The sequence below is a fragment of the Monodon monoceros genome, unplaced genomic scaffold, assembly GCF_005190385.1.
Source record: "Monodon monoceros isolate NGI ecotype Baffin Bay Population unplaced genomic scaffold, NGI_Narwhal_1 Super_Scaffold_18, whole genome shotgun sequence".
Taxonomy (NCBI): domain Eukaryota; kingdom Metazoa; phylum Chordata; class Mammalia; order Artiodactyla; family Monodontidae; genus Monodon; species Monodon monoceros.
Genome location: NW_021703774.1, coordinates 16,340,545 through 16,353,481, shown reverse-complemented (window position 1 = coordinate 16,353,481; position 12,937 = coordinate 16,340,545). Strand labels below are relative to the sequence as shown.

At 39.3% G+C, this 12,937-nt stretch overlaps 1 long non-coding RNA gene across 1 annotated transcript in view; it reads left to right on the top strand.

Moving 5' to 3' along the window:
- The window catches only part of LOC114898158, a 48,667-nt gene that overhangs the window by 16,712 nt on the left and 19,018 nt on the right, over positions 1-12,937 (top strand). The window contains exon 3 of the long non-coding RNA XR_003794290.1: positions 9,803-9,917. This is a non-coding gene — a long non-coding RNA (uncharacterized LOC114898158). The remainder of the gene's footprint in view (positions 1-9,802; positions 9,918-12,937) is intronic.

Below are 12,937 nucleotides of genomic sequence, written 5' to 3'. Positions count from 1 at the left end.
CACACACACACACACACACACACACACACACACACACACACACACACTGGAATATTACTCAGCCATAAAACACACCATTTTGCCATTTACAGCAACATGGATGGACTTGGAGGGCATTATACTAACTGAAGTAAGTCAGACAGAGAAAGACAAATACTGTATGATATCACTTATATATGGAATCTAAAAAATACAACAAACTAGTGAATAAAACAAGAAAGAAGCAGACTCGCAGATATAAAGAACAAACTAGTGGTTACCAGTTGGGGGGCGGGCAGTGGAGGGGGGAGTATAAACTGGGTATAAGATAGGCCGCAGGATGTATTGTACAACATGGGGAATATAGCCAATATTTTGTAATAACTGTAAATGGAAAGTAACTTTTAAAATTGTGTAAAAAAACTTTAAAAAAATTTTTAAAGAGTTCTTTTGGGGAAAGATCTTATGGGAGCTTTGTATAGAGTATATGAGTAATTGTAATGGTGTCAAGAAGATATACACACACACATACACACATACATGTGCTGTGTCATTAGTAACTCATTTTGAATAATCATATACTGAGGGTGAAAATTAGTCCTGGCATTTGTGTCATAATAATCCAACCCTGGACAGGTCATGAGCATTGGAAACCTGATACATAATGGTCTGCCATTCATAACTCCAAACCTTTCTTTTTTGGAGTCACAGTTGTGAGTTGTGGATGTTACAGATGGTGGCGATTATCATAACGATTATCGTTATGATTATCTAACCTTAAACTGAGAACTACTGCCAGGCAGTCTTGTCTGAAAAGCTCTTAGGCATCAACACTGCAGGAAGACCATGACATAGTATCTGAGGTTAGGCTTGCAGAGGCTGCCAGAATTATTCTCCCTCCATCAAAGGCGTTTGATCCCCAAACCTAAGCTCTAAATGCAATCTAGCAGTTACGTTTGCCTGCTCCTGCCTGCCATAAAGAGCATGACCATATAAGTGTGATACTTGGTAAACTTTTAGAAGGTGAAAGGGAGCTAGGCCCAAGCCATGATGGTTTTTAGAGGAAAATATGGAAGAAGAGAGCTGAGGACCTTTTTTTTTTTTTTAAATTTGAGGATGTAAGGAGGAATTATTAGAAGTTCAAAATCAATTCTGAGGAACTAGAGCATAATCAAGGCTGGCTACTGACATCATTGACCAAGAGGCAGGTCCAATTTGAGAGAGGACATCAAGACTTCTGCATGGTGATTCTCTGCATTCCGTGTAATCCGTGCCAGTCAGTCTGAGAGTCTGTTCAGGAGCCTATGAGAGATACCAGAGCAGGTTCTGGTTCAGGGACTGCTAGGAGAAAATGGGAAGAGGAAGTAGGTCAAGTTCCTATCCACCTCTGTATGAGTCTCCTAGGGCTGCCACAAAGTACCACATACCAGTTGGCTTAAAATAGCAGAAATTTATCCTTTCATCATACTGGAGACTAGAAATTTGAGGTTTTAGCAGGGTTGGTTCCTTCTGTATACTCTGAGGCAGACAGATGTTCCATGCCCCTCTCCTAGCTTCTGGTGGTTGCCCGCCATCCTTGGAGTTCCCTGGCTTGAATATACATCCCTCCAGTCTCTGCCTGCATCATTATATGGCATTCTCTCTCTGTCTCTGAATCTCTCTCTCTTTATAAGGACAGCAGTTATTAGATTTAGGGTGCACTCTAATACAGTACAACCTCATCTTAACTCGACTGCATCTGCCAAATAAGCTCACATTACAGGGACCAAAGATCAGGACTTCAGCATATCTTTCTGGGGAAGACAGTGAAACTCATGGCAACCTCCTTCCCTCTCTTTTCTTTTTTTTTTTTTTTTTTTTTTTTTTTGTTTTTTAAAGAAGATGTTGGGGGTGGGAGTTTATTAATTAATTAATTTATTTTTGCTGTGTTGGGTCTTCGTTTCTGTGCGAGGGCTTTCTCCAGTTGTGGCAAGCGGGGGCCACTCTTCGTCGCGGTGCGTGGGCCTCTCACCATCGCGGCCTCTCTCGTTGCGGAGCACAGGCTCCAGATGCACAGGCTCAGCAGTTGTGGCTCACGGGCCTAGTTGCTCCGCGGCATGTAGGATTCTCCCAGACCAGAGCTCGAACCCGTGTCCCCTGCATTAGCAGGCAGATTCTCAACCACTGCGCCACCAGGGAATCCCCCTCCTTCCCTCTCTTATGCTAGGGTGTCTTCCACTTGTCTTCACCCAGCTGCCGCTCATTCCTGATATGTCACAACCCTAGCTGTCACAAGACTTGAGCATCCGTTTGAGCTGTCTCTCACATAGTAGACCCTGTCTGGATCAGTGTTCTCCTGCAGCAGGCTGGATTTGTGATTTGGACTGCTGGCCCTTTCTTTGCTCTGGAGGTGGGAGTGGGTGGGGTGAGGGGATGGGGGGAGCAGCGTCACACTTGTCTCATAGTTCCCAGCTCCCTCCCAGGTAGCATTGATTGCATCGGGGCATCTGGGCTGTGTCTGTCATCAGCAGTGAGGCCTCAGCTTGTCTCTGAGCAATGAGTTTGCCATTTATGAAGAGTTTGCAGTCATTTTGCATCCTCCTTTTCATGTCTTTCTTTGTTCTCTGTTACACTCAAATTCTGACAAAAGAAAGGACAAAAATAGGGACTCACAACTAAACACCGATACAGTTATGTGTGAAATCTTTGTTGCAATTTCCCGTATAAAACATTTTTCTCTCTCAGTAATACTTTGCAGTACCATGAGATTCTGAAGGGAGGGAGAAATGTTTTGCTGTTGATTGCTATATAACTTGGAAGCTATCACTATTCTTTAGAGTACAGAGGTGACAATCTCTAACATTAATGCACAGTTCCAAGGGGGACTGTATACTGGGATTCATATTTTCAATATAATTGAAGGAGGGGATCCTACCGTAATAGAAGCTGTAGATATGAGTAACTATACAAGTCCCACAAATCCAATGCTCTTTTAAATTAATTTAATTTAATAAAGCCATAATTTCCAGTTTGCTATGTAATCTGAACTTAATTTTTTTAGAATAATGACGTCCAGAGTTTGAAGAAAAAAAAATATTTTTGCTGAGATGGGAATAGTAAGAAGTAAAAGAGAAGAAAATTATGCCTTCCAAACGCTATCTCAATAGCAAGAAGCAGATAAAAGGCTTTCTGTTTTGCTAGCATCTTCTTATTGTTACTACAGCTAAAATATTTTTAAAGAGAGGGTTATTGATAAGAAAAATTTTTGAACACCAAATAAATTTCTAGTCATCACAAAGGCTTTTCTTTAACTGTCTTTTCTAAAATAGAAATGTTTAAAGGAAAAAACAACAACAACAACAACAGGAAAATCACCTTAAAATGGACATGGAAAGCACCAGACTCCATAAAAATATTCCCATCTTGCCTGCTTCCTTATTTGTATTGTGTTACATTTCCTGCAAAACGATCTTGTTATTGTTTCAGTGTACAGAAATGCAAATTTATTTGCCTGACCAAGTGCAAATGCTAAGCCATTGAGGAGAAAGATGTGGTTGTTTCCAAATTAAGGACTTAACAATTTTCTGTCCCTGGAGACCCTCCCAGGATGCCATGAAATGCACAGCCACGTCTGAAATCTGAAAAAGTGTCCTGTGACCCTGTGGTCAGTTCTGCTATGGAAAGAGGTCTTTCCTCCCTCTCTTGGGGGAGGCCATTGCCGGCCTCACTCTCGAATTCTTTATTTGCATGTGCTAGCCTTTTTATTGCAAATAGGGCTCTAAATCTTACTTTAGAAATGGATATTGCACCGTGTGCAGGTGGCTGCGTGGTAGAGGCTATCAATAATGTTAGTTATGAAAACCTGATCATAAGTGTTTTTAGTCCATTAGCCATTTCACTTTATTTATGTCCCCTTTCAGGCAGGATTTGAAGGCAATATTCAAAAGATGAAGTTTGGATGAAGAGCAACACAAGAGGATATAAAACACTGTCACATCTTTTCATGCTAGAAAATATTTCTTCCTTATATTATTTTTTTTTTAAACAGCTCCTAAAAATAAGTAACCTCTGGGGGAATGAGGAAGGCAGGAAGAGGAACTGGGCCAAGCACAGATATATTTAACACCTATTTGTCCATCTATCTATCTATCTATCTATCCATCTCTCCCTTTTCTATCGTTACATTTAATTACCTTTAACGCACATTACCAAATTTTAAAAATTACTTATCACACCCCCAATGTACCTACAGGCAAATTGGACCCATTTTGCTTCATTTCAGCTCCTAACAGAAATTCAGCTCATGATTTATGAATAAAGTCCTATTTGCTCTTATGTGCTGCTTTATTTTCCAAAGAGCCTGCAGTCTAAACAGTTACACCTGCAAGGAGAGGATGTTTCTGTGCCTTTTCCTGGCGGACAGTGGCCACCAACTGTTGAGATTGCTGGTGTGTGGTTACCAGTTTAATGCATCCCCGAAGCCACTGCCTGATCCTCCCGCAGAGAGAAGCACATGCAAACGTCAGCCCACGGACTTCGCTCCAAGCTTCACCCCAGCGTAGGTAACACGGCCTTAGCGATCACTTCCAGAGATTCGCTCCCATTTCACAAAAAAATGCCCAAGGAGAGCAGGAGAAGAAACCAGACTGGCGAGGAAAAGGATGTCTTGAATCATCTAACTTTCTGTTATATTAAAACGCATCATCAGGGCTTCCCTGGTGGCGCAGTGGTTGAGAGTCCGCCTGCCGATGCAGGAGACACGGGTTCGTGCCCCGGTCCGGGAAGATTCCACATGCCGCGGAGCGGCTGGGCCCGTGAGCCATGGCCGCTGAGCCTGCGCGTTCGGAGCCTGTGCTCCGCAACAGGAGAGGCCACAACAGTGAGAAGCACGCGTACCGCATAAAAAAAAAAACAAAAACAAAAAACTGCATCATGTTATAAAAGCAAAGGAGAATGCATTTTTTTCCCAGGAGGTTAATAGGCATTTGGGGGTCTTTTAAGAAAAGAATCAAATGTTTAGTCTAATGTCCCAAACCAGTAAAAGAGGTGTTGTAACTCATTGTTGGGCCCCATGCTTCATTTGAGCTCTGCACACTTAATGGTGAGTCCCTGACTTTCATGTTAATTTTCATGAATGACGATGCGTAAGCGATGTTTTAAATCCCCGTGCAGACCCAAATGAAGGTGAACCCTAGCAACCTGAGTTACCTAGTCCTTCTCTGTGGACTCATTTCTAATTGAATGTTAAGATCAAAGTTTAAGTTTATAAGAAAGAAAAAACAAGTGCAGATAAATAGTTATTATCTGACATCCTTATGAAAATTCATGACCTGCCGTTTTATCAGAGACCTTCTAAGAATTCTAATTGTGAAGTCTGCGGAGCTATTAAATGGCTAGTACACTTCAGTCTCTTGATAAGAAGTGAGTTAAATAATTGTCCTGTTTAACTTGTGCTTGTTAACCTTTAAGGTCAACTAGTTTGAACATACGTTTAATGAAATCCTGGAGCCAGAATTTATGATACCGCTGCTGAATGTTAAATTGGACCATTTACATAAGCAGGACATTAACCTTCTGAGCACTAAATAGCATTTTAGCACTTAGCCACTGGGGGCAATAAGAAACATGTTCTATATATTTGTGATAAGCTTGCCTGGAAACTCTCATGATGACCAATTGGCCTACCAAGTTTAGCAGCATAATTAAATGAACGGATTCAGCCTAAGTAAATGATCAGTGCTGTGTACAGTATATCATTATAGTCCGAAGGAAGAAAAAAAGATATGAATAATTTAATAATACATTACTAATTTATCAATGCTAAGTGACTTTGAGGTGGCTCTTTGCAGTTCATTGTTTTCAATTCGATATTTGATTGACTGCTCATGTGATTCAAACTGAATGTATTTCATTTCTTACCAGAAATATATAGAAGCAGTAGATTTGATTTGATTTTTTTTAAGCTGAGATGTGTGGGGTTTTCTGCTTTGGTGAGATTACAAAATACCTACTACTGTGCACTGATTAGCAGGTAAACTAGGCATTTGTCACAATCAGATGTGTGTAGTCCCTACTCCTTGGTAGCCTTCCTGAGGGGAGGGCACTAACCCCTGCATTGTGCATAAGCCCAGCTTGCAACACAGCAGCAATTATCATTATGGTTTGGAAGGGTAAAGCACCAAGGAAAGCAATTTGCGCTTCACCCAGGAATGTTCCTGCTGATTGTGGACAGTCAATCCACTGGGCTGGCTCTCCAGGAGTTGCATTCTGTAAACTCAGTCTAATACTCGGGCGTCCTGCTGGCCAAGTGTGTATTTGGGGAAACAGTACGTTACCCTGCGGTCAGCTGGGGCCCCTGCCCCTTGGACTTCTAGGGTAAACCTGGATCCCAATCCATGTCTGTGACAGTCCAAGACTCTTCCTTATATTTCTGAGAGGTCCTGGGTTTTTACTTCCTGTGCATCTCTCTCTTAACCTCACTCTCATTCTCCCTGTCTCTATTGTCTTGAGAGACCCTGTGTGTGTTGTCCTCAGCTTTTCAAGTAGCTTCTTCTAGACACCACTCATGTCCGCCATTCTGCGATTCTAATGACAAGCAGTCTGGTGAGGTCACATTGCTGAGCGCCCTATCTTTCGCTGGTCTCAGCCTTTATCCATTCCTCTCTCCTCTTCACCTTCTTCTTTAAAGGAACAAGATTGTTTCTCTCCATCTTGCCGAGGTCCCTCTTAGGTTTACCTTCTACCCCAAAGAAACAACCATTTGTGCAAACAAACGTTTTCCCCTTTCTAAAGGAGAAATCATAAATACTTTCACATCTAGTTGCAAAAGAATGGGAATATGGTACAAAGTGAAGCGAATATTTGGCAAATATCTGGTTGATCTGCTTGACGTGGCAAGTCAGGCTAGACGTGGTAAGTCCTCCCTTTCTGAAGACATGGCTTCCTAATCTGAACCACAGCCTGCTTCAGCAACAACAAACAATAATAATTCCTGGCATTTTTACACTTCAGAGAATGCTCTGCTGTATATGATCTCATCTCATCCTTGAGAACCTGAGAGGCTGTTATACCAATTTCCCATACATGAAATTGTAGCTAAAAGATTTAAGTCCCTTACACAAACCCTGCCCTGCTAGTTGGTGACAGAACCAAATTAAAATTTTTTTGTCTGTTTCCAAGTCCATTGCTTCTAGGTTGGCCTGACCCATGTGTTCCAATCATTGTTCATATCCACACACATAGATTGCACACCTATTATTATTTATTAATGTTAAAATACTTCTAAGTAATTTATGTACATGATAAAAGATAGAACAATACAAATAATTATGTAGGAAAAAGTAGACTTTCTCTTTTCTCTGAATCACAGTTAACCCTCTCCAGAGACAATACCAGGATCTTGTAGATCTTTCCAGTGATATTCTATTTTGCATGAATTTGTATGTCTATCTTTTAAGATCTGTTTGGTAACTTACTGGCCATACTAGTCAGAGCCTTGATTTTTCATGTAACAGTATGTCTTGGTGACTGATCTGTATTAGCACACATTGATCTATTTAATTTCTTTTAAGGTTGCACAGTACTCTATTCTATGTATTTGTCATAATTTATTTATTCTTCTGGTTCCATCTAAATTTTGTGTCTTTTCCTACTACAGACAATTTAAAAATCTTTGTAATACATTTTTATATTTGAATTCAAGTATATCTGGAAGATTAATTTCTTATTTGAAAAGAATCATTTCTGATACTATTCCTGGCCATGCACTGGTTACTCAGCTTGGCGCCAAACTACCCCATTACAGAAAGCAGGCTTTCCTATTAATGTGTGTACTATTTTGCTCTCAGTTGATTTAACTTCATTCCATCTTTCTAAAGTAAGCTATCTCTGGGTTTGAGAACCAGAATTAGGAATATAGCAGAACATTAGGAAGTTAACTGAGACAGAGTATCTGGCCAAGGTAGAGTCAAGTAGACATAATAAAGGGTTTAGACTCTGAAATAATACAGACCTGGGTTCAAGTGGTAGCTCGACTGATTACTAGCTGTATAATGTGGGCAAGTTACCTAGGCTCTAAGTCTGTTTTTTGCATTCTTCTCTATGTGGCTAATAATAGCACCGACATTCATATAACTGTAGCAGTATGAAATTACATAATGCTTGTAAACACACAGTTTCTGGCTCACAGTAAGCAGTCAAATATCTTAACTACTGTGGGCTATTAATATTGTTTAAACTTTACAAAATAATTGACTAGCTAGCTGAGTCAATCCCAGACAAAATTTGATTGTTCATTTTTAATTTAAAACTGTTTACATCAAGCTATTACTTGACAATTTTTACTTGGTCAGAATAATAGCCAGACAATTCTTTTGACCTAACATTGTTTAGAACTGTCTTATAAGTAGATATGGTCCAAGCTTTAGCAACTACTATATACACACTGTTGGGTGAGAAAAGTATTACTGTTCAGATAAGTGTTTTCAACTGAGACCTTATACGAAAATATTTTATAGGCATGATGTCTTATTTCCCTTCTCTGTTGCTAGTTTGCTTTTATTATTAATTTTATATTGTTCTGTAATGTGAAAGGACTCAAGTATGGGATTAACAGACACATACTAACATATATAAAATAGATTAACAACAAGGATTTACTGTATAGCAAAGGAACAATATTCAATATCTTGTAATAATCTATAATGGAAAAGAATATATATATGTGTGTGTTTGTATATGTGTATACATGTGTGTGTGTGTGTATAGAACCGAATCACTTTGCTGTACCCTGAAACTAACACAATATTGGAAATCAACTATACTTCAACTAAAAACAAGTAGAATTCAATGGAAAGCAGTTTAGCTATATAAATCAAATATCACATGTGCATATTTTTGAACCCAGCGGTTCTACTTCTAGAAATTTATGTAACAGAGATATTTGGAAAAATCTACAAATACTGTTCCTCATATTTTTGTTCTATTGCTTCTACTAATAAAAAAGTAATAGAGTAAGAAAAAAAAAAAAGAACTCAGAAAGAATGCTTGGCCTTCACTACTTTGGAAACTGCCAGGTCCGTGTTTTTTATATAGTTAGAGAAAAGTAAAGGAAAGATAGAATCAAGTTGCTGGTCGTCCAGATGCCTAGCCTGACTGTGGAAAGATGGAATCCTTCCTCTCGAATTCTCTATGAGGATCACTCTGATCAAAAACCTGCCAAGATATTTAATTCCCACTTGGACTGTACAAGCCCTGCTCAAACTCTGCAAGTTTGCCTCTAGACGTTCCATGACATTTCAGCGCAGTGAAAATGAAGTACTTGGACTTGAAGTCAGAGGACCTGAGTTTGTGTCTTATTTGGCTGCTTTTGCAGCCTGAGTGGGCAGTTGCTGAAGTCAGCTTCTTTGTCTGTCAAGTTTTATAAAACTACTGACCCTACCTACCTCACAGGAGCAAATGAGGTGATGGAAGTTTTTGTGAATAACAGAACATGGGGAAAATTTTAGCAATTATTGTTATTATGATTATCATTGAGACTGGAAATAATGTTCAGAGTCAGAGATAGTGTCTGAGGCCAGCAAAAGGAGTCATTTCTGGAATTAGCTGGCCCTTTTGTAATACTTTCCATTCTGTTCAGCATACCCCTCATCAGTATTTTCAGACCTCCTAGAGCTTTTCTATTGGCAGAACTTCTGTCTTACTCCAAGGTCTGGCTTGACATTTCTATGTATGTGTGTGTGTTGACAATATTGCTGAATGGTTTTCTCACCTTTGTTACCCCTCAGGTAGTATACTTTGAGCTGACACAGCTGAAACTCTGAAAAGTCGTTTTCTTGTCTTTTAGATCTTTCCATCATCTCCCTCCTAGCCTGTCTCCCAAGGACCTCCAACAAATCACCGTGTGTTCTGGAAACGCAAAACCACTGGAATAAACGCCATATCAAGATGAAATGAGAAAGGTAACTTGCTGCAGAGAAACCCTATATACTTTATTCTCTCAAAACTAAACAGATGTGGTTTACGGATTAGCTGATGGTTTGGGTTAGTTAAACCGACAATCCCCTCTTATGTGTTTGATACTCAAGAGTTAAAGGTGTCACTGATTCTTTTTTTCTCCTAATTCTTCTAAAATGCTCAGTGGTTTCGAGGAATTTCTGGCCAACAGATGTAGTAAGAAAGTATTTCCATCTTTGCTTCTGCCTCTCCTTTGTGGCACACCTTCCTTTGAGAAAATATCGATACATTAACATTTTAAGGATGATTAGGTATGGAGAATAACTATTTTTTTTACTATATTATATTTTGTTTTTAACATTTTCATTGAAATATAGTTGATTTACAATGTTGTGTTAGTTTCAGGTGTACAGCAAAGTGATTCAGTTATACATATACCTATATACCTATTCTTTTTTAGATTCTTTTCCATTATAGGTTATTACAAGATATTTAGTATGGTTCCCTGTGCTGTATGGTAAGTAGGTCCTTGTCGGTTATCAATTTTATGTACAGTAGTGTGTATATTTTAATCCCAAATTCCTAATTTATCCCCCCCACCCTTTCCCCTTTGGTAACCATAAGTTTGTGTTCTATGTCTGTGAGTCTAGGGAAACAGGTAGACTTTGGTACCTAAATATCTATTTTGGAATCTGTAGCGCCCCCTAATGGTTGCCATGTTTATCCACTTAGAGTCGGCTTTTTCTCTTCAAACATACTACTTGCCAGACACTAGAAGAACAGTAGTTTGGGGACATTTTTCAAAGGATGCAAATGATTTTATGGCCTTCTTATTGGCTAGTATAATCTTAGCTAGAGCGTCTTTTCAATAAACATTTGATGCCTTCATAAGCATATTTCCTCGTCTCCTGTTTACTGTTCTTCCATGTTTCCTATACTTTCTTTCTTTTCTTGGCTTGGAATAAATTATTTATTTGAGCACCTTACACTATTCCCAATCAACATCTGGCTAGAAATCTGTACAGACAGATTTTTTCATCTGTAAAGACAAACTCAAAGAATTTGGAAATGAAAATGTTGGTGTAGCCATCTGAAAAGCTTTGAAACATTCTTTCAACTTTAGGGCAACCATCCCCCACTTTGCAAGGAACATGCTTCCTGTTAACTGGAAGGAAAAGAAATTTCTCTGACATATTTTCCACTCAGCCCTCTTCTAGGTAATTCCCTTCATTGCTTTGGTAAGTCAATCACACTAACAGGTACCAGTGATTCTGTGCCTGCCTTGGGCTAAATGGAACAGGTGAAAAAACCCTTTCAGGTTGTCAGGTATTAATGTAAAATACCCCTAGACCTCACTGCTTATTCATCTTCATCTAGTTGACTAATGCTTTTCCCATGTTGTTACATGTTGGTAAATTAAAGAAACCTTCCAGACGGTTCTGTCAACAGTTTACTGAAATGTACCTCATTAGCGAAGTTGAGCTGTCACATGAGTGTAATTTAATCCTATTGAATTATCACTCAAAAATGCCTAAGTGCTCGGTTTTTGTACACCAGATAGAACACTTGCTACTAACACTGTCACGTTTCCAGTTGATGAGAGAGGAAACAAGCAAAAAATATGCAGCATCTCCTCTGTCCCCCTGCCCCTCCTTCGCCAATATAGTGATACTAATGTCAACTCCTGAGCAGAATATTACGTTTCACTGTAGATCAGAAACATCCCCATGGATCATCTTCTTTTCAAATCTAAAAAGTAACGCTTGCATGCCGACTGCTACCTCCTTTATTTCCTTGTCCACTAACAAAAGGACTCATTGACACAGAGGCTAATCTGAGGGAGTTCAGTTTTCAGAGTCTATGTACAGCATTTCTTTAACGTTAGGGGAGCTTTTTATTGTAAGACATTATTTGTGGCCTGATGGAGGCGGTATCATGTTTCATCGATGGCAAAACAGCACATGAAATTAATTACTTTGCTTTAGTTGTATCTTTATTGTGATTATTACATTATTCCGAGGTGAACTGTGTCAAGGGAAGGATAAGAACTGATTATAAGAGTTTGAGGTTTGGGGGAGTTTGGGGTTAGTAGATGCAAACTATTACATTTAGAATGGATAAAAAACAATGTCCTACTGTAGAGCACAGGGAACTGTATCCAATCTCCTGGGATAAACCATAATGGACAAAAATATAAAATAAGAATGTATATATGTGTATAATTGAGTCACTTTGCTGTACAGCAGAAATTAGCACAACATTGTAAATCAACTGTACTTCAATAATTTAAAAAAAAGAACTGATTATAAGAAACCCATGCAGGGTTAACATTTTGTGACGCTGTCCTTTGCAGAACACATTTGTAACTGTTTCCTTGGTTATTCAGGCAGTTGTCACAATGTGGTCAAGGTGTGAGTTTTTCATTGTTGTGATTTGCCTAGTTGATCAGCCTAACCTGTAGAAATTGAGGACAGTCTCTTTAATAGATAAAGACGAACAGCCAAGAAATATATAAGCAGGTCTAAATAAATTAGCCTGACATATCGCACATATACTGATGAGGTAGCTGTCATAATCAAAAATGCTTCCTATGGGACGTGTCCTGTACTCTGCATCTTACATGGATTAGTTTTTTATTTCTCTTAACAACGCTCAGTGTTTGGCTTTATTCTGATCACCATCTTATAGTTAAAGAAGATGCAACTTATTGAGGTAGAAGCTAAGGTTATCCAGCTCACAAATGGCAGAACGAAAATGTGAACTCCATACCCACGCACTTAGCATCTAGGCAGCATTGCAGTAGCAGCTATGAAAGCACAGAGTCAAAGCCTGATCATAAGTTCTGGATGCTCTAACTTGTCACGATGGTTCTCCAAAAGAATGTAGTTCTGTTGCTTGCATTTGGCCTCCTGGTTATGGGAAAGAGAAGCTGCAGAGTTCTGCAGTTGTTTTCCTATTCTGTCAGAGCAGATTAGCTACGGCCCTAGAGTGGGACTTTTGTGCGCTGTGATGCAGGTCACAGGAC